The following is a 22,816-nucleotide window of genomic DNA, read 5'->3' on the forward strand; positions in this document are numbered from 1 at the left end:
ACACATTCCATCTCAGAGGAGCAGCAGCAGGCAGAGTTTCAAGGCAACGAAGACCCAGTTAGAGAATGCCAGCCAGTCAGCCGCGCACAGAGGGCCTTCAGTTGTCCTGAAATAGACTGCTCTTGTTCACTGCCTCGGAAAACCCTACAACTACCTGTATCCCTGTGGCCTGTGTAGGATAGTAGCCCTAAAACTGGGTTGTTTTGTCTTTTTTTTTTTTTTTTTTGCTGTGTTGGGTCTTCGCTGCTGCATGCAGGCTTTCTCTAGTTGTGGCGATTCTTCGTTGGGGCTATTCTTCGTTGAGGTGCGCGGGCTTCTCATTGCAGTGGCTTCTCTTGTTGAGGAACACGGGCTCTAAGCACATGGGCTTCAGTAGCTGTGGCTCGTGGGCTCTAGAGCGCAGGCTCAGCAGTTGTGGCACACAGGCTTAGTTGCTCTGTGGCATGTAGTATCTTCCCGGACCAGGGCTTGAACCCCTGTCCCCTGCACTGGCAGGCAGATTCTTAACCACTGCACCACCAGGGAAGTCCCTAGGGTTGTTTTGTCTTTTAAGTTACTCTCTTTAGGGAAAGAATAGGGCACTGTAATAGGGCACACATCCTTCCAGATTTCTATCAGCAAACCTTCTCTGTAAAGGACAAGATGATACAAATGGCCATATGGTCTCTGTTGAAACACTCATTTCTGCCCTTGCCGTGCAAAAACAGCCATAGACGATACATAAATGAATAAACATGGCTGGGTTGCAATAACATGTGATTTACAAAAACAGGCAGCAGGCTGATTTGGCTCACTGGCCGTGGTCTGCTGACCTCTGTATTAAAGAGTGGACCACTCCTTCCTCTGCCACATACTCAGACCAAAGTACTCTCAAATAAGGGTGCAGTTACAGGAAAGGATGTGAAGGAGTTTCCACAATATACCTGTGATAGCTACCCTATCTAGAACCTAAACACAGTTTACAGAGAGGCAATCTAGCCCATGGTTTCAGAACGTAGGCTCTGCAGTCAAATGACTAGGTTACAAATTCTGACTTTGCTACTTCTGCATTTAAAGCCTTGGACAAGGTATATTATTCCTATGAGCCTTGGTTCCTTCATCTGCAAAATTGGGTTCCAAACTGTTCCTACTCAATAGGGTTAATATGAAACTTCAATGAGATAATATATGAATAAAGCTTAGCCTAGTGCCTAGGATATTGGAGTGCCCAATAATTACCTGACACTATTGCTAGATTTTTTTCTAAGCAACCATAATTACTACTCTTGATTGCAGCAGGCCAAAGTGAAGAGGCAGGTTACCACAAACGCTAGTACACGGTGAATTTCTTTCCAATTCCATTCATATCTATTAATGCTATCATCATCTTTAGTAGCTGCATAGAATTTCACAGGGAATGCACCATAACTGGACCAAATGCCAATTGTTCAACATCCGTTTGCTGTCTTCTTGCTATTATAAACAACAGTATGATAAACATCTTTAAACATGCACCTGTGAACACTTCGAATTCTGTTCCTTGGGGCAAAAAGGTTTGCACATTTTAAAGAACTTGAAATTATTCTGCAAATTGGCTCTCCAGAAAAGTTATACTAATTCCTATTTCCAACAGCACTGAAAGAGAGGATCTGTTTCCTAAGATTCTTGACAATACAACTACTTCGTTTCACCACTAAGACCCAGAGAGGTTAAATGAAAAAACTAAGAAAAAACTAAGACCCAGAGAGGTTAAATGACTTGCTTAAATTTAATGAAGAATGCTTAATGTTTCCTTTGGCCTACAACTTTATAAAGCATTTCATAATTATTCTGATAATAGCTAATCTTTCCAGAATCCATATAATTAATTATTATTTTTAAAATGCCATTTTATGGTTGAGAGAGCTGGAGCCCAGAAGTTGACTTAGGGTAGCCAAAGTTCTCCAGATAAGGCAAAGGATACAGAAGAACATGATCAAAATAAAAATAAACTTCATCCTATTATCAGGCCATGCCAGGCTCACTATAACATCTCAGGCAAAATTTACTTTTCAATCAGGAAACTATTCTCGGGAACTAATTTAATTTTCCCTTCTCGTGGCAAATAGGTAATCCAGAGACTTTTTTTTTCTTTGCTGTTAAAATAAATAAGCCTATAAAACCAAATGTCCTTTTCTCACAAGAAAAACTTAAAACCTCTGAGCTTTTGACAAGACAGTCACAGACCTAGGCATTTGTTAAGGCTATTTTCTTCACTCTACCTATTATCTTGCTTTTTTTCTTCTTAACACTTACCACAATTTGAAATATATTAGTTATTTGTCTGTAACAACTAAGTTCCATTAAAACAGGAACTTGCTTACTAGTCTTAGTCTTGTTTGTTATCTTTTCAGTACCTAGAATACTATGTGGAGCATAGCAAGTAACTGATAAAGATTTACTGGATGTATAAATCCTCCTAGATGCCATCTATGTATTTCCCTGGCTGTACAACCTACAAGGTAGGCAGGCAGGCTTTGGCATTATATATTAATAAGAGTTGTCATTCCCTATTTACAACACTGCAAAAAACAAACAAACAAAAACACCAGAAAACAAAAAAACACCTTCCTAATAGAGAAGAGCAGCCTGTCCCTCACCTGCAGAGTTTGTAGACAATTATATCCCAATCCAACCCCCACTATCAGTGGGACCATGCCACATGCTGTCATACCACGATCTCCCACCTTACCCTTTCACCTAGGAGATGCTGCTACTGTTAGCCCGTGCAAGTGTGTGCACTTGTTTTATTTATTTGGTTGGTTTGTCTTCAAAAGAGCCTCCTTGGTGGGTCACTAATTAGACAGAAGTTCTAAAAAACAAATGCACCACCTGTTGACTGTTTTATTGAAAGATGTACTGAATGTCATAGTTGACGACCCAACATCCATTCTGTCTCAAATGACTGATCTAGCCCTTTGTGGCCCAATATGGCATCCACTAGCCATATATGGTTGAATTTAAATTAATTTTAACTATTCAGTTCCTCATTGGCACTAGCCACATTTTCATTGCTCAAAAACTGCCATATGTGGTTAGTGGCTACTGTACTGGACAGCACAAATATAGAATACTTCCATGACTATAGAAAGTTCTGTTGGACAGCATGGAGTCTAGTCAAACATGGTAATGCCATTCTCCTTGCCTGAAACTGATTTTAAAATGGGCACGTAAGGGGGCGCCTTCAAGATGGCGGAGGAGTAAGACATGGAGATCACCTTCCTCCCCACAAATACATCAAAACTACATCTACATGTGGAACAACTCCTACAGAACACCTACTGAACGCTGGCAGAAGACCTCAGACTTCCCAAAAGGCAGGAAACTCCCCACATACCTGGGCAGGGCAAAAGAAAAAAGGAAAAACAGAGACAAAAGAATAGAGATGGGACCTGAACCTCGGGGAGGGAGCTGTGAAGGAGGAAAAGTTTCCACACACTATGAAGCCCCTTCACTGGCGGAGACAGGGTGGTGGTGGGAGGAAGCTTCGGAGCCACGGAGGAGAGCACAGCAACAGCGGTGCAGAGGGCAAAGCGGAGAGACTCCCGCACAGAGAATCGGTGCCGACCAGCACTCACTAGCCTGAGAGACTTGTCTGCTCACCCGCCAGGGTGGGTGGGGGCTGGGAGCTGGGAGCTGAGGCTCTGGCTTCGGAGGTCAGATTCCAGGGATGGGACTGGGGTTGGCTGCGTGAACACAGCCTGAAGAGGGCTAGTGTGCCACAACTAGCCGGGAGGAAGTCTGGGGATAAGTCTGGACCTGCCTAAGAGGCAAGAGACCATTGTTGCGGGGTGCATGAGGACAGGGGATTCAGAACACCGCCCAAGCAAGCTCCAGAGATGGGTGCAAGCCACGGCTACCAGGGTGGACCCCAGAGACAGGCATGAAATGCTAAGTCTACTGCTGCAGCCACCAAGAAGCCTGTGTGCAAGCACAGGTCACTATCCACACCTCCCTTCCCAGGAGCCTGGGCAACCCGCCACTGCCAGGGTCCCATGATGCAGGGACAACTTCCCCTGCAGAATACACGGCGCCTCAGGCTGTTATCACGCCAGACTCTGCCACCACAGGCTCGCCTCGCTTTCCGTATTCCTCCCTCCCCTCGGCCTGAGTGAGCCAGAGCCCCTGAATCAGCCGCACCTTTAACTCCCTCCTGTCTGGGCGGGGAACAGATGCCCGCAGGCGACCTACACGCAGAGGCGGGGCCAAATCCAAAGCTGAACCCCGGGAGCTGTGCGAACAAAGAAGAGAAAGGGAAATCTCTCCCAGCAGCCTCAGGAGCAGTGGATTAAATCTCCACAATCAACTTGATGTACCCTGCATCTGTGGAATACCTGAAGAGACAATGAATCACCCCAAAATTGAGGCAGTGGACTTTGGGAGCAACTGTAGACTTGGGATTTGCTTTCTGCATCTAATTTGTTTCTGGTTTTATGTTTACCTTAGTTTAGTATTTAGAGCTTATTATCATTGGTAGATTTGTTTATTTATTCAGTTGTGCTCTTCAATTTTAAATTTATATATATATTTTTCTTCCTTTTTCTCATTTTGTGAATGTGTATGTGTATGCTTCTTTGTATGATTTTGTCTGTATAGCTCTGCTTCTGCCATTTGTCCTAGGGTTCTGACTGTCCCTTTTCTGTTTTTTCTTTAGTATAGTTTTTAGCGTTTGTTATCATTGGAGTATTTGATTTTTGGTTTGGTTGCTCTCTTCTTTCTTTTTTTAAATTATATTTCATTTTTAACAATTTTTTTCTATTTTAATAACTTTATTTTATTTTATTTATCTTTCTCTCTCTCTCTCTCTCTCTCTCTCTCTCTCTTTCTCTCTCTTTCTTTTTCTCGCTTTTCTTCTGAGCTGTGTGGCTGACAGGATCTTGGTGCTCTGGTCAGGTGTCCAGCCTGAGCCTCTGAAGTGGGAGACCAAGTTCAGGACACTACTCCACCGGATACCTCCTGGCCCCATGTAATATCAAACGGCGAAAGCTCTCCCAGAGATCTCCATCTGAGCACTAAGACCCAGCTCCACTCAACAACCAAAAAGCTACAGTGCTGGGCACCCTGTGCCAAACAACTAGCAAGAAAGGAACACAAACCCACCATTAGCAGAGAGGCTGCCTAAAATCATAGTAAGGTCAAAAACACCCCAAAACACACCACCGGATGCAGTCCTGCCCACCAGAAAGACAAGATCCAGCCTCATCCACCAGAACACAGGCACCAGTTCCTTCCACCAGGAAGCCTACACAACCCACTGAACCAACCTTACCCACTGGGGGCAGACACCAAAAACAACGTGAACTGCGAACCTGCAGCCTGCGAAACAGAGACCCCAAACACAGTAAGTTAAGCAAAATGAGAAGACAGAGAAATACACGGCAGATGAAGGACAAAGGTAAAAACCCACCAGACCAAACAAATGAAGAGGAAATAGGCAGTCTACATGAAAAAGAATTCAGAATAATGATAGTAAAGATGATACAAAATCTTGGAAATAGACTGGAGAAAATACAAGAAATGTTTAACAAGGACCTAGAAGAATGAAACAGCAAACAAACAATGATGAACAATATAATAAATCAAATTTAAAATTCTCTACAAGTAATCAAGAGCAGAAAAACTGAGGCAGAAGAACGGATAAGTGACCTGGGAGATAAAATACTGGCAGTAACTACTGCAGAGCAGAATAAAGAAAAAAGAATGAAAAGAATTGAGGACAGTCTCAGAGATATCTGGGACAACATTAAACACACCAACATTCGAATTATAGGGGTCCCAGAAGAAGAAGAGAAAAAGAAAGGGACTGAGAAAATATTCGAAGAGATTATAGTCAAAAACTTCCCTAGTATGGGTAAGGAAATAATCAATCAAGTCCAGGAAGCACAGACACTCCCATACAGAATAAATCCAAGGAGAAACACACCAAGACACATATTCATCAAACTATCAAAAAGTAAATACAAGAAAAAAAAATTACAAGCAGCAAGGGAAAGGCAAAAATTAACATACAAGGGAATCCTCATAAGGTTAACAGCTGATCTTTCAGCAGAAATTCTGCAAGCCAGAAGGGAGTGGCAGGACATATATAAAGTGATGAAAGAGAAAAACCTACAACCAAGATTACTCTACCCAGCAAAGATTTCATTCATATTTGATGGAGAAATTAAAATCTTTACAGATAAGCAAAAGCTAAGAGAATTCAGCAACACCAAACCAGCTCTACAACAAATGCTAAAGGAACTTCTCTAGGCAGGAAACACAAGAGAAGGAAGAGGCGTAGAGAAGGAAAAGTCTTACAAGAACAAACCCGAACCAGTTAAGAAAATGGTAATAGGAACATACATATTGATAACTACCTTAAATGTAAATGGATTAAATCCTCCAACCAAAAGACATAGACAGACTGAATGGATACAAAAACAAGACCCATACATATGCTGTCTACAAGAGACCCACTTCAGACCTAGGGACACATACAGACTGAAAGTGAAGGGATGGAAAAAGATATTCCATGCAAATGGAAATCAAAAGATAGCTGGAGTAGAAATTCTCATATCAGACAAAATAGACTTTAACATAAAGACTATTACAAGAGACAAAGAAGGACACTACACAATGATCAAGGGATCAATCCAAGAAGAAGATATAACAATTCTAAATACTTATGCACTCAACATTGGAGCACCTCAATACATAAGGCAAATGCTAACAGCCATAAAAGGGGAAATCAACAGTAACACAACCATAGTAGGGGACATTAACACCCCACTTTCACCAATGGAGACATCATCCAAAATGAAAATAAATAAGGAAACACAAGCTTTAAATGATACATTAAACAAGATGGGCTTAATTGATATTTACAGGACATTCCATCCAAAAACAGCAGATTGTACTTTCTTCTTAAGTGCTCATAAACACTCTCCAGGATAGATCATATCTTGGGTCACAAATCAAGCCTTGGTAAATTTAAGAAAACTGAAATTGTATCAAGTATCTTTTCCGACCACAACGCTATGAGACAACATACCAATTACAGGGGAAAAAAATCTGTAAAAAATACAAACACATGGAGGCTAAACAATACACTACTAAATAACAAGCGATCACTGAAGAAATCAAAGAGGAAATCAAAAAATACCTAGAAACAAATGACAATGAAAACATGACAACCTAACACCTATGGGATGCAGCAAAAGCAGTTCTAAGAGGTAAGTCTATAGCAGTACAATCCTACATCAAGAAGCAAGAAACATCTCAAATAAACAACCTAAACTTACACCTAAAGCAATCAGAGAAAGAAGAACAAAAAATTCCCAAAGTTAACAGAAGGAAGGAAATCAAAAAGATCAGATAAGAAATAAATGAAAAAGAAACAAAGGAAATAATAGCAAAGATCAATAAAACTAAAAACTAGTTCTTTGAGAAGATAAGCAAAATTGATAAACCATTAGCCAGACTCATCAAGAGAAAAAGGGAGAAGACCCAAAACAACAGAATTAGAAATGAAAAAGGAGAGGTAACAACTGAAACTGCAGAAATACAAAGAATCATGAGAGATTACTACAATCAACTCTATGCCCATAAAATGGACAACCTGGAAGAAATGGACAAATTCTTAGAAAAGCACAACCTTCGGAGACTGAACCAGGAAAAAATAGAAAATATGAACAGACCAATCACAAGCACTGAAATTGAAACTGTGATTAAAAATCTTCCAACACACAAAAGTCCAGGACCAGATGGCTTCACAGGTGAATTCTATCAAGCATTTAGAGAAGAGCTAACACCTATCCTTCTAAAACTCTTCCAAAATACAGCACAGGGAGGAATGCTCCCAAACTCATTCTACAAGGTGACCATCACCCTGATACCAAAATCAGAAAAAGATGCCACAAAAAAGGAAAACTACAGGCCAATATCATTGATGAACATAGATGCAAAAATCCTCAACTAAACACTAGCAAACAGAATCCAACAGTGCATTAAAATGATCATACACCATGATCAAGTGGGATTTATCCCAGGAATGCAAGGATTCAATATATGTAAATCAGTCAAGGTGATACACCATATTAACAAACTGAAGGAGAAAAACCATATGATCATCTCAATAGATGCAGAAAGAGCTTTTGACAAAATTCAACGCCAATTTATGACAAAAACCCTCCAGAAAGTAGGCATAGAGGAAACTCACCTCAACATAATAAAGGCCATATAGGACAAACCCACAGCCAATATCGTTCTCAACAGTGAAAAACTGAAAGCATTTCCACTAAGATCAGGAACAAGACAAGGTTGCCCACTCTCACCACTATTATTCAACATAGTTTTGGAAGTTTTAGCCAAAGCAATCAGAGAAGAAACAGAAATAAAAGGAATCCAAATTGGAAAAGAAGAAGTAAAACTGTCACTGTTTGCAGATGACATGACATTATACATAGAGAATCCTAAAGATGCCACCAGAAAACTACTAGAGCTAACCAATGAATCTGGTAAAGTTGCAGGAGACAAAATTAATGCACTGAAATCTCTTGCATTCCTATACACTAATGATGAAAAATCTGAAAGAGGAATTAAGGAAACACTCCCATTTACCATTGCAACAAAAAGTATAAAATACCTAGGAATAAACCTACCTAAGGAGACAAAAGACCTGCATGCAGAAAACTATAAGACACTGATGAAAGAAATTAAAGATGATACAAACACATGGAGAGATATACCATGTTCTTGGATTGGAAGAATCAACATTGTGAAATGACTATACTAACCAAAGCAATCTACAGACTCAATGCAATCCCTATTAAACTACCAATCGCATTTTTCACAGAAGTAGAACAAAAAATTTCACACTTTGTACGGAAACACAAAAGACCCCGAATAGCCAAAGCAATCTTGAGGAAGAAAAACGGAGCTGGAGGAGTCAGGATCTCTGACTTCAGACTATACTACAAAGCTACAGTAATCAGCAGTATGGTACTGGCACAAAAACAGAAATATAGATCAATGGAACAGGATAGAAAGCCCAGAGATAAACCCACACACATATGGTCACCTTATCTTTGATAAAGGAGGCAAGACTATACAATGGAGAAAAGACAGCCTCTTCAATAAGTGGTGCTGGGAGAACTGGACAGCTGTATGTAAAAGAATGAAATTAGAACACTCCCTAACACCATAAACAAAAATAAACTCAAAATGGATTAAAGACCTAAATGTAAGGCCAGACACTATAAAACCCTTAGAGCAAAACATAGGCAGAACACTCCATGACATAAATCACAGCAAGATACTTTTTGACCCACGTCCTAGAGAAATGGAAATAAAAACAAAAATAAACGAATGGGACCTAATGAAACTTAAAAGCTTTCGCACAGCAAAGGAAACCATAAACAAGACGAAAAGACAACCCTCAGAATGGGAGAAAATATTTGCAAATGAAGTTACTTACAAAGGCTTAATCTCCAAAATTTACAAGCAGCTCATGCAGCTCAATATCAAAAAAACAAACAACCCAATCCAAAAATGGGCAGAAGAACTAAATAGACATTTCTCCAAAGAAGATATACAGATTGACAACAAACACATGAAAGGATGCTCAACATTACTAATCACTAGAGAAATGCAAATCAAAACTACAATGAGGTATCACCTTGCACCAGTCAGAAAGGCCATCATCAAAAAAATCTACAAACAATAAATGCTGGAGAGGGTGTGGAGAAAAGGGAACCCTCTTGCACTGTTGGTGGGAATGTAAATTGATAGAGCCGCTATGGAGAACAGTTTGGAGGTTCCTCAAAAAACTAATAATAGAACTACCATGTGACCCAGCAATCCCACTACTGGGCATATACCCTGAGAAAACCATAATTCAAAAAGAGTCATGTACCACAATGTTCACTGCAGCTCTATTTACAATAGCCAGGACATAGAAGCAACCTAAGTGTCCATCGACAGATGAATGGATAAAGAAGATGTGGCACATATATGAAATGGAATATTACTCAGCCAGAAAAAGAAATGAAACTGAGTTATTTGTAGTGACGTGGATGGACTTAGAGACTGTCATGCAGAGTGAAGTAAGTCAAAAGGGAAAAATAAATACCGCATGCTAACATATATATATGGAATCTAAGAAAAACAATGGTTCTGAAGAACCTAGGGGCAGGACAGCAATAAAGATGCAGACATACAGAATGGACTTGAGGACACAGGGAGGGGGAAGGGTAAGCTGGGACGAAGTGCAAGAGTGGCATGGACATATATACACTACCAAATGTAAAATAGATAGCTAGTGGGAAGCAGCCGCATAGCACAGGGAGATCTGCTCTGTGCTTGCGTCCACCTAGAGTGGTGGGATAGGGAGGTTGGGAGGGAAATACAAGAGGGAGGAGATATGGGGATGTATGTATATGTATAGCTGATTTACTTTGTTATACAGCAGAAATTAACACACCATTGTAAAGAAATTATACTCCAATAAAGATGTTAAAAAAAATGGGCACCTAACAGAATTCTGGTCAGTAAAACATATGGGGAAGTCTGTCAAGTGGCTTTTCAGAAAGGTTTCCTTATTCCTAAAAAAAGTTGCACAAGAGAGGATCTCTGCTGTCTTTGGATATTGTTGCTTTAGAATGTGATCGAAATGCTACAGTCACCTCGTGAACATGAGGAGATCCTGTCTAAGACCAAAGCTTCTCCACTAAATGGCAGAGTAGAGTAATGGATGGAATATGAGCTCTAAATGAAATCAATGAGTCACTGAACTGTTACCAAGTTTGTATCCTCATCATGTGAATGACAAGATGGTAAATTTCCTTCTGTTAAATCACTTGGAGTTGAAGTTATGTAACTTATAGACAAATACAACCTAATAATAGAGTTTTATTTATGTTTTTGTATTACTTTCTAATAAAAAAAGTTCTAATCAGTCAATGACTATCAAAAATCTACAAGGACTCTCCACTTTGATGTAGGTTCCAAAGTTCAGCTATAACAATGCTAAAGAATATCTCTCACAGATGTGAGCGTATTAGTTTCTTTCTCCCTCTGTTCTTAATTCTATTTATCCTATCACTTTGTTATCCTATCGAATAACAAAGAATTTAACTCAAAATTAAAATCTCAACTCAGAATGTTTCTTAACAAATCTTGATTTTTTAACTAACACATTTTAGATGCTATTTTAGAATTTTCTCTATGTTTGAGCAAGTTACATTTAAGCCAGACTACAAATAGGTCAGTCAGTTTACAGATAGGAAAAGTGTCTCATTTATACCATAAAACTAACTTGGAATCATAGTTATTATAAATTATACAAGATCAAGATTTTTAAAAACATGCCCTATGCAAAAGGTATTTGATTAACCGGTTCATTCAAATGGCTGGGCTTGGGCTTCCCTGGTGGCTCAGTGGTTGAGAATCCGCCTGCCGATGCAGGGGACACGGGTTCGTGTCCCAGTCTGGGAGGATCCCACAGGCCACGGAGCGGCTGGGCCCGTGAGCCGCGGCCGCTGAGCCTGCGCGTCCGGAGCCTGTGCTCCGCAATGGGAGAGCCCACAGTAGTGAGAGCCCCACGTACAGTAAAAAAAAAAAAAAAAATGGCTGGGCTTCATTTTATAGAATAAGGTGAATGGGAGCCTTTGACGTCTCATATTTAGAATCCTCAATCACTTTTAAGATAACTTAAGGCTCTGCCAAAAATTTCCTTAATTGGCAAGAAAGTAACTAAATATGAGGATTATCCTCCTCATAACATATTTTTCATGTGTATGCTTGTATTACTTGTTTGGCTTGGTTTTCACTTTAATGGAATGCAACCACTCCCAAAGCATTAAAATCATTCACTGAAATTTGGACACACTACTCTGGATGAATAAGAAAGATTGTGTAACAAGAAATGGGAAATAAGGATGTTTAATTGAATCAGTGAAACACTGACAAGCAACACAAGTCTACAGTAAGAACAAAAATGTAAACTCCATGAGGGCAGCACCTATGTCTATCCTGTTCCCCATTATAACCCTGATGTATTGGTAGGTGCTGCAGTATGTTCAACTGAACAAATGGACTGCCCAAAGGAAAACCCAAAGGACAAACATGTATAAGCAAAGCAATATGGAATGTGGCTGCACTTCCTGGTGCGTTAGGGATTGTGTGGAGAGGAAAATACTAGTAATGTGAGGTGTCTTTATTTACAAAGTCAGTGGTACAAGTAGAATCATGTGTCCTCTTTCCAGTCTGTAATATCTTGCTGAAATTCAAAATGAAACTACCTCCATAAAGAAGTTGAATTTTCTTTTTCTTCATTAATTAAAATACCACTAAAGAGAAAAAAAATAGGTTTTAGAATAGAGTCAAACACACAGGCATTCCACTATATTTGAACACTGTGTGCTAAATGATTTTACTTGTTTTAAATTTAACCATGTCTCAGCAGAAAAAGGAGAAGGTGAAGCAGGTAATTTGGTAATTTAAAATTCTTTAGATCAATCACAAACATGAAAAATCTATTCCTTCATTATTTAAAATAGAATCATCTTCAGCAAAATTTAAAACCTTTTCTCTGCAAAAGACCATGTTAAGAGGATGAAAGAACAATTTACAGCATGGTAGACAATATATGTAAACCATATATACAACAAAGGACTTGTATCCAGACTATGAAGAGAATTCTCAAAATTCAACATTAAAAAAACAAGCAATTCAGGGCTTCCCTGGTGGCGCAGTGGTTGAGAGTCCGCCTGCCGATGCAGGGGACACGGGTTCGTGCCCCGGTCCGGGAAGATCCCACATGCTGCGGAGCGGCTAAGCCCGTGAGCCATGGCCGCTGAGCCTGCGCGTCCGGAGCCTGTGCTCCGCAACGGGAGAGGCCACAACAGTGAGAGGCCCGCGTACCGCAAAAAAAAAAAACCAAGCAATTCAATTAGAAAATAAGGAAAAAAGATATGCACTGACATTCCAGCAAAGATACACAAATGGCAAGTAAGCACATGAAAAGATGTTCAATATCATTAGTCACTAGAAAAATATAAATTTAAACCACAATGAAATTAACTATATACCTATCAAAATGGCTAAAATAAAAATTTGTGACAACACCAATTGCTGAAGAGGACACAAAGAAACTAGAAGACTCAGACATTGCTGGGGGGAATGTAAAATGGAATAGCCACTCTGGAAATAGTTTGACTGCTCCTTTTAAAACTAAAAACATATTTAACAAACAACCCAGATATGCACTCTTAGCCACATATCTTAGAGAAATAAAAACAATTTCATTTGGAAACTTGTACATGAATGTTCATAGCAGCTTTATTCCTAATAGCCTCTAAATGGAAACTATCCAAATATCCTTAAAAGGGTGAATAGTTAAACAAACTATGGTACATCTATACTATAGAATAATACTCAGCAATAACAAGGTATGAATTATATATCCACACAACAACGTGGATGAACTTAAGGAAATTATGCTGAGTGAAAAAAGTCCATCTCAAAAGGACACATATAGCATGATTCCATTTATATAACATTTGTGAAATAACATAATTATAGATGTGGAGTACAGGTTAGTGGTTGCCAGAGGTTAGGGACTGGGGAATGGTATGGGTGTGGCTATGGAGATCCTTGTGGTAATGGTACAGTTAGATATTTTGATGGCGGTTAAACAAAGCTACACATGTGATTAAACTGCAGAATTACATACATACACACAGAGACAAATGAGTGCATATATAACAACTGGTGAAAACTAAGTCCAATGGATTTTACCAATGCAAGTTTCCTGGTTTTGTTATTGTACTAGAGTCATGCAAGATATTAACATTAGGGGAGGCTGGTTGAAGGGCACAGGAGACTTCCCTGGACATTTCTTTGCACTTTCCCATGAATCTACAATTATTTCAAAATAAAAAGTTTTTTAAAAATCATCTTAGAACAAATAATTCAGAGGGCAGACAGCAGAAGCAAGAAGAACTACAATCCTGCAGCCTGTGGAACAAAAACCACATTCACAGAAAGATAGACAAGAGGAAAAGGCAGAGGGCTAGGAACCAGATGAAGGAACAAGATAAAACCCCAGAAAAACAACTAAATTAAGTGGAGATTGGCAACCTTCCAGAAAAAGAATTCAGAATAATGATAGTGAAGATGATCCACGACCTTGGAAAAAGAATGGAGCCAAAGATCGAGAAGATGAAAGAAATGTTTAACAAGACTAGAAGAATTAAAGAACAAATAGAGATGAACATACAATAACTGAAATGAAAACTACACTGGAAGGAATCAATAGCAGAATAATTGAGGCAGAAAAACAGATAAGCGACCTGGAAGACAGAATGGTGGAATTCACTGCTGCGGAACAGAATAAAAAAAAAGAATGAAAAGAAATGAAGACAGCCTAAGAGACATTTGGGACAACATTAAACACAACAACATTAAACACAACAACATTTGCATTATAGGAGTCCCAGAAGGAGAAGAGAGAGAGAAAGGACCAGAGAAAATATTTGAAGAGATTATAGTCAAAAACTTCCCTAACATGGGAAAAGAAATAGCCACCCAAGTCCAGGAAGCACAGAGAGCCCCAGGCAGGATAAACTCAAGGAGAAACATGCCAAGACACATAGTAATCAAATTGGTAAAAATTAAAGACAAAGAAAAATTATGGAAAACAGCAAGGGAAAAACAACAAATAACATACAAGGGAACTCCCATTAGGTTGACAGCTGATTTCTCACCAGAAACTCTACAAGCCAGAAGGGAGTGGCAGGATATACTTAAAGTGATGAAAGGGAAGAACCTACAACCAAGATTACTCTACCCAGCAAGGATCTCATTCAGATTTGATGGAGAAATCAAAAGCTTTAGAGACAAGCACCACCAACCAGCTCTAAAACAAATGCTAAAGCAACTTCTCTAAGTGGGAAACACAAGAGAAGAAAAGAACCTACAAAAACAAACCAAAAACAATTAAGAAAAAGGTCATAGGAACATACATATCAATAATTACCTTAAAAGTGAATGGATTAAATGTTCCAACCAAAAGACACAGGCTTGCTGAATGGATACAAAAACAAGACCCAAATATACGCTGTCTAGAAGAGACCCACTTCACACCTAGGGACACATACAGACTGAAAGTGAGGGGATAAAAAAAGATGTTCCATGCAAATGGAAATCAAAAGAAAGCTGGAGTGGCAATTCTCATATCAGACAAAATAGACTTAAAGAATGTTACAAAAGACAAGGAAGGACACTATATAATGATAAAGGGATCAATCCAAGAAGAAGATATAACAATTATAAATATATATGCACCCAACATAGGAGCACCTCAATACATAAGGCAACTGCTAACAGCTATAAAAGAGGAAATCGACAGTAACACAATAATAGTGGGGGACTTTAACACCTTACTTACACCAATGGACAGATCATCCAAAATGAAAATAAATAAGGAAACAGAAGCTTTAAATGACACAACAGACCAGATATATTTAATTGGATTTATAGGACATTCCATCCAAAAACAGCAGATTACACTTTCTTCCCAAGTACGCACGAAACATTCTCCAGGATAGATCACATCTTGGGTCACAAATCAAGCCGCAGTAAAGTTAAGAAAACTGAAATCATATCAAGCATCTTTTCTGACCACAACGCTATGAGATTAGAAAAGAATTACAGGGAATTAATTGTAAAAAACAGAAACACATGGAGGCTAAACAATATGTTACTAAATAAACAAGAGATCACTGAAGAAATCAAAGAGGAAATCAAAAAATACCTAGAGACAAATGACAATGAAAACACGATAATCCAAAACCTATGAGATACAGCAAAAGCAGTTCTAAGAGGGAAGTTTATAGCTATACAAGCCTACCTCAAGAAACAAGAAAAATCTCAAATAAATATTCTAATCTTATACCTAAAGGAACTAGAGAAAGAAGAAGAAACAAAACCCAAAGTTAGCAGAAGGAAAGAAATCATAAAGATCAGATCAGAAATACATGAAATAGAAACAAAGAAAACAATAGCAAAGATCACTAAAACTAAAAGCTGGTTCTTTGAGAAGATAAACAAAATTGATAAACCATTACCCAGACTCATCAAGAAAAAGAGGGAGAGGACTCAAATCAATAAAATTAGAAATGAAAAAGAAGTTACAACAGACACCGCAGAAATACAAAGCATCCTGAGAGACTACTACAAGCAACTCTATGCCAACAAAATGGACAACCTGAAAGAAATGGACAAATTCTTAGAAAGGTATAACCTTCCAAGACTGAACCAGGAAGAAATAGAAAATATGAACAGACCAATCACAAGTAATGAAATTGAAACTGTGATTAAAAATCTTCCAACAAACAAAAGTCCAGGACCAGATAGCTTCACAGGTGAATTCTATCAAACATTTAGAGAAGAGCTAATACCCATCCTTCTCAAACTCTTCCAAAAAACTGCAGAGGAAGGAACACTCCCAAATGCATTCTATGAGGCCACCATCACCCTGATACCAAAACCAGACAAAGATACTACAAAAAAGAAAATTACAGACCAATATCACTGATGAATATAGATGCAAAAATCCTCAACAAAATGCTAGCAAACAGAATCCAACAACATATTAAAAGGATCATACACCATGATCAAGTGCGATTTATCCCAGGGATGCAAGGATTCTTCAATATACGCAAATCAATCAATGTGATACACCATATTAACAAATTGAAGAATAAAAACCATATGATCATCTCAATAGATGCAGAAAAAGCTTTCCACAAAATTCAACACCAATTTATGATAAAAACTCTCCAGAAAGTGGGCATAGAGGGAGCCAACCTCAACATAATAAAGGCCATATACGACAAACCCACAGCAAACATCATTCTCAATGGTGAAAAACTGAAAGTATTTCCTCTAAGATCAGGAACAAGACAAGGATGTCCACTCTCACCACTATTATTCAACATAGTTTTGGAAGTCCTAGCCATGGCAATAAGAGAAGAAAAAGAAATAAAAGGAATACAAATTGGAAAAGGAGAAGTAAAACTGTTACTGTTTGCAGATGACATGATACGTAGAGAATCCTAAAAATGCCACCAGAAAACTACTAGAGCTGATCAATGAATTTGGTAAAGTTGCAGGATACAAAATTAATGCACAGAAATCTCTTGCATTCCGTTACACTAATGAAAAATCTGAAAGAGAAATTAAGGAAACACTCCCATTTACCACTGCAGCAAAATGAATAAAATACCTAGGAATAAACCTACCTAGGGAGACAAAAAAGCTGTATGCAGAAAATTATGACACTGATGAAAGAAATGAAAGATGATACCAACAGATGGAGAGATATACCATGTTCTTGGCTTGGAAGAATCAATATTGTGAAAATGACTATACTACCCAAAGCAGTCTACAGATTCAATGCAATCCCTATCAAATTACCAATGGCATTTTTTACGGAACTAGAACAAAAAAATCTTAAAATTTGTATGGAGACACAAAAGACCCCGAATAGCCAAAGTAGTCTTGAGAGGAAAAAAATGGAGCTGGAGGAATCAGACTTCCTGACTTCAGACTATACTGCAAAGCTATAGTAATCAAGACAATATGGTACTGGCACAAAAACTGAAACATAGATCAATGGAACAAGATAGAAAGCCCTGAGATAAACCCACGTGCCTATGGTCAACTAATCTATGAAAAAGGAGGCAAGGATATACAATGAAGAAAAGACAGTCTCTTCAATAAGTGGTGCTGGGAAAACTGGACAGCTACATGTAAAAGGATGAAATTAGAACACTCCCTAACACCATACACAAAAAGAAACTCAAAATAGATTAGAGACCTAAATGTAAGACTGGACACTATAAAACTCTTAGAGGAAAACATAGGAAGAACACTCTTTGACATAAATCACAGCAAGATCTTTTTTGATCCACCTCCTAGAGTAATGGAAATAAAAACAAAAATAAACAAATGGGACCTAATGAAACTTAAAAGCTTTTGCACAGCAAAGGAAACCATAAACAAGACAAAAAGACAGCCCTCAGAATGGGAGAAAATATTTGCATATGAAGCTACTGACAAAGGATTAATCTCCAAAATTTACAAGCAGCTCATACAGCTCAATATCAAAAAAACAAACAACCCAATCCAAAAATGGGCAGAAGACCTAAATAGACATTTCTCCAAAGATGACATACAGATTGCCAAGAAGCACATGAAAAGCTGCTCAACATCATTAATTATTAGAGAAATGCAAATCAAAACTACAATGAGGTATCACCTCACACCAGTTAGAATGGACATCACCAGAAAATCTACAAACAACAAATGCTGGAGAGGGTGTGGAGAAAAGGGAACCCTCTTGCACTGTTGGTGGGAATGTAAATTGATATAGCCACTATGGAGAACAGTATGGAGGGTCCTTAAAAAACTAAAAATAGAATTACCATATGATCCAGCAATCCCACTACTGGGCATATACCCAGAGAAAACCATAATTCAAAAAGACACATGCACCCCAATGTTCACTGCAGCACTATTTACAATAGCCAGGTCATGGAAAAAACCTAAATGCCCAGTGACAGACGAATGGATAAAGAAGATGTGGTACATATATACAGTGCAATATTACTCAGCCATAAAAAGGAAGGAAATTGAGTCATTTGTTGAGATGTGGATGGATCTAGAGACTGTCATACAGAGTGAAGTAAGTCAGAAAGAGAAAAAGAAATATCGTATATTAATGTATGTATGTGGAACCTAGAAAAATGGTACAGATGAACCGGTTTGCAGGGCAGAAGTTGAGACACAGATGTAGAGAACAAATGTATGGACACCAAGTGGGGAAAGCCACAGGGGAGGTGGCGATGGTGGTGTGCTGAATTGGGCAATTGGGATTGACATGTATACACAGATGTGTGTAAAACTGATGACTAATAAGAACCTCCTGTATAAAAAAATAAATAAAATAAAATTCAAAAATAAAAAAACCCAAATAATTCAAATTTAATAGTGTTCTATCCCTTTGAAGATAATTTATGTGATTTTAAGTCCCTATGTTCCATTTTTTTTTTTAAGTATACATGATCCCTCCACTGGACATTCATTTTTAAATAATATAATTTTTTCTTCTGCTCTCAAACTAAAAAAAAAAAAAAGCTGGGTAAATGTTCCCTGGTTTCCAACTAGAATAACTGTTGAGTGGTAATACACAGAAAAAGAAACTTTCATATACAACCCAAAACTAATATATGCCTGCCTTATTTAGAAAGCAGCTGGAATCTTTGCATCTCCAAGTTGGAAAGAACTTAGGGTTCTAAGTTCTCAGAGCTTAGGGTTCTAAGAATTCCAGTTCAAATTTCCACCAACGTAAGAATCCTTTCTGTAATATCTCTGACTGATCCAACCTTTGTTTGAACATGTACAGTGACAGAGCAATGGATACTTATTGTTTTACCTGCCCACCACATTTCTTTCTGACAAAAGCATCCCTTTTTTTTCTGTGGTGAACTGCTCTTCTCAGTTGTGGTTCTACCAACAGCCAAATTTCTCCTGTACTCCAGAGTTCAGTCCAGAGAAGGTACCTGAACCAAAGTGAGTATCCAGTCCCTTAGCCTTAGTTGATTTGCCCAGAGTTGGACACCTGGCCCAAGCTGGACCAGAGGCTATTCCCAAAATTTTTCTCAAATGTGATAGAGAAAGAGAATTTCTCTGCAGCGTTGTGAGATGTGAAACTCAGGCACTCTTAGCAACCATGTTTCACACAACGTACATGAGAGAGAGTCTGCAAAGAAAAAAAAATGAAGCCAAAACTCAGAAAGAAGCAGTGATGGGAGAAACAGAAGTAGGGCCAGATGCATTTGAGTCCCTTGTTCTAGTCGTTTCTGAGACCCAGTGGGATGTCTGCCCTTCCCACAGTTTGGCTAGTCAATCCTTCCCTTGTTCACATGAGATAGTCCTAGTATTTTTCTAATAATTTTCTCTTTCTACCAAGCTAGTGCAAGTCAAATTTCTGCTGCACGCAACCAAAAGAATCCTAATAAAAATGAGAGGTCCATAACCTCACAATGCAGCCTGTTAATACCTCTAATTGTTAGAAGGTTTTTCCTCAAGTTGAAATACAGTAAGACCCCCTTGACATTCTAACCATTGCCCTACTTCTGTACCAAGTCTCACCTCTTTTCCAAATATTCAAAGATCATGATCACATAACCCGTTGTGGACATTTGTTACTTTTTGACATTTGTTACTTTTTGACGTATAGCGTAAGGTTTCCCTGTTATTTCAATAATAGCACCCCAATTCTTTGTGGGAAATTACCTCTCCCCTACTGAGTATAGCCTGGTGGGACTGTGAGTCAAGGTACCTTGCCTTCCTCTAGCCAAAGAGTGATCACATGGCGCAAGCTAGCCACCCTAGTTTTGAATCTTGACAAAAGTGCTGAAGGCTGCTGAGGCACAGTCACTCTGCGGTGAAGCCCTGCAGAATATGCCCACCAGGTTTACTGAGACCTCTACTGTGGCACCCATTGTTTCTAAGCCTGATTCTTCCACCTTCTCTTTGAGTCTGTAATCTCCTTGATACTCTTCCAATGAGGTACGTTATTGTTTAACTAGTTTATGCAATCAAAGAATCCTAACTGAAACATACCCCCAAAATTCTTTTTAGACTACGTAACTCCAGTTTGTTAAACTGTACTATTTCATGTGACTTGACTTCCAATCTCTAACTTGAATGATTCCCAACTAAGTAAACTCATTTATCAAAATATTTCCAAACAGTCAAACAAAAGGTGGCCTGATCTTAGCAGAGATAGGGATAATATGTCCATCTTTGGTCTGGACATGTGCTTATGTAAATGCTGCTTATGTAAAGTCTGATGGCAGACTTTGAGTTTATAGGGAACTAAAATTTTAGGTCTTTTTCATACTAAATTCTATAAAATTAAATATTTCCTGCCCTAAATTATATAGTTGACTTTTAAAAATCTGAGTAACATTTCAGCTTGTTGGGTTTATGTAGCTCATTCCAGTTTAGTCTACAAAGGTTTACTATCACCAATGTTCTGACATGGTTGTCACTGACTGTAGGAAAGAACTGAAATAGAGACTGAGTTTTATTCTCTGGCAATGTGAGCCTATCCTGAGTTAACAAAGGAATGAACTAAGAATAGTCCTATTATCAATCTTTACTAAAGGAATTTAAGAATTCTATATTTGGATATTTGAGTTATATTTAAAAAATCAGCTAATTAAATGTGTATTAAAGGACCTCTGGGCCATTGATATCCCTTTCCCTAAGGGATAAAGAAACAAAATTAGGAAAACAGAAATAAAACACACAAATACACAATCAGGCATATAGACCAGTCATTAAAAACTAGTAGATCACAAAGCTTTAGTCGTTAATTCTTAATCATTTGTAACTGCCGTGCACCCCTCCTCCCTGACGTTGGCAGGAATTTCCAAGGGAAATGAAGTGAAACTGCCACTGTTTTACCTTTTATTATTTTATTTTCAGTATCCCACTTTGGTTCAGAAACTTCATATCGTTCGGCAATCTCAAAGAGATGTTGGGGAGACTGGCTAAAGAAAAACCAGTGGACATTTTGTCTGAATTTCTGAGAACTTTTCCATTTTAATTTTAATCATGGCTTTAGTCTAAGATATGCTAGTTTGAAGAACAAGTACAGTTGTAAAGCAATAGATAGGGATGATGCCTAGGAAAGTAGGCTGGCTGCCCAGTCTGCTCCCTAACACTCGTTTCCATTTTGGTGAGTTTATTTTCATCCAGGATCTGAATCTCTACTAATCAGTCTCAAAACCCAATCTATTAAACACAGTAAGAATGGGACCTTATACTAAGAGGAGATTCACATTAAATAAGTTCACAGGAGCTGACAGATGTAATCAGGATCCTGATTTATTAATCTCCTGAGAGAAATCAATCACTACATAGACCTGGAACATTTGAGTCCGCCAGTCTGGCATAGTTTCTCCCTTGAAGGCATCCTCTATGAACATGACAGTGATCACCAGGGGCTGAGAGCAGTCCCCAGTTCTGGCTAGAGCTGAGAGCAAAAAAACAGGACTTCAGTACCATTACTTCAAGGGAATGATTTCTTTCAATAACAGGAATGAGCTTGGAAAAGGACCCTGAGCTCCAGATGAGAGTGTTGTCAGTCAACACCTTGATTTCGGCCTGAACAGAGAACTCAGCCATGCTGTCTCCTATTTCTGACCTACAGGACTGTGAGCTAATAGACAAGTGTTGTTTTAGGCTACTAAGTTTGTTAACAGTTTAGTCGTTTGTTACACAAATATAGAAAACTAATACACCTATAGACCCGTGATTCTCAAAATGTAGTTCCCCAACCAGCATCACTATCATCTGGGCACTTGTTAGAAATGCAAATTCTTGGGTCATAGGAGTGTGGGGGGTAGGGCCCGGCAGTCTGTATTTTAAACAAGCCCTCCAGCTAATTCTGAAGTGCACTAGAGTTTGGGAACCACTGAAGTACATGATGCTTAAGGCACAGGTAACCTTTACCTTGTGATAGACCTTGTCTAGGCTTCTATAGCTGGCCAACACATTTTCTGACTGATACACTCTTTCTCTGGGATGTTAACACATGCTATTTAGATTTGCAGTCATCTTTTTTTGCTTTGGAAAAATACTCTTTAAGACTTTTGTATAAACATCCACTGGGAGCCAGCACTTCTTGATTTCTAGTTTAACCTCTAAGGAAAAACCTCACTTCCCTCATTAACTGAGAGGT

The 22,816-nt window shown here is 38.6% G+C and overlaps 1 protein-coding gene across 2 annotated transcripts in view; it reads right to left on the reverse strand.

Annotated features, from left to right (window-relative positions):
* Positions 1-22,816, reverse strand: part of RAD51B (RAD51 paralog B) — a gene marked incomplete at its 3' end in the record, with an annotated part of 683,831 nt that overhangs the window by 398,664 nt on the left and 262,351 nt on the right. The window lies entirely within an intron of this gene.

Source organism: Grampus griseus (assembly GCF_964374135.1).
Source record: "Grampus griseus genome assembly, chromosome: 2".
NCBI classification, from domain to species: Eukaryota; Metazoa; Chordata; class Mammalia; order Artiodactyla; family Delphinidae; genus Grampus; species Grampus griseus.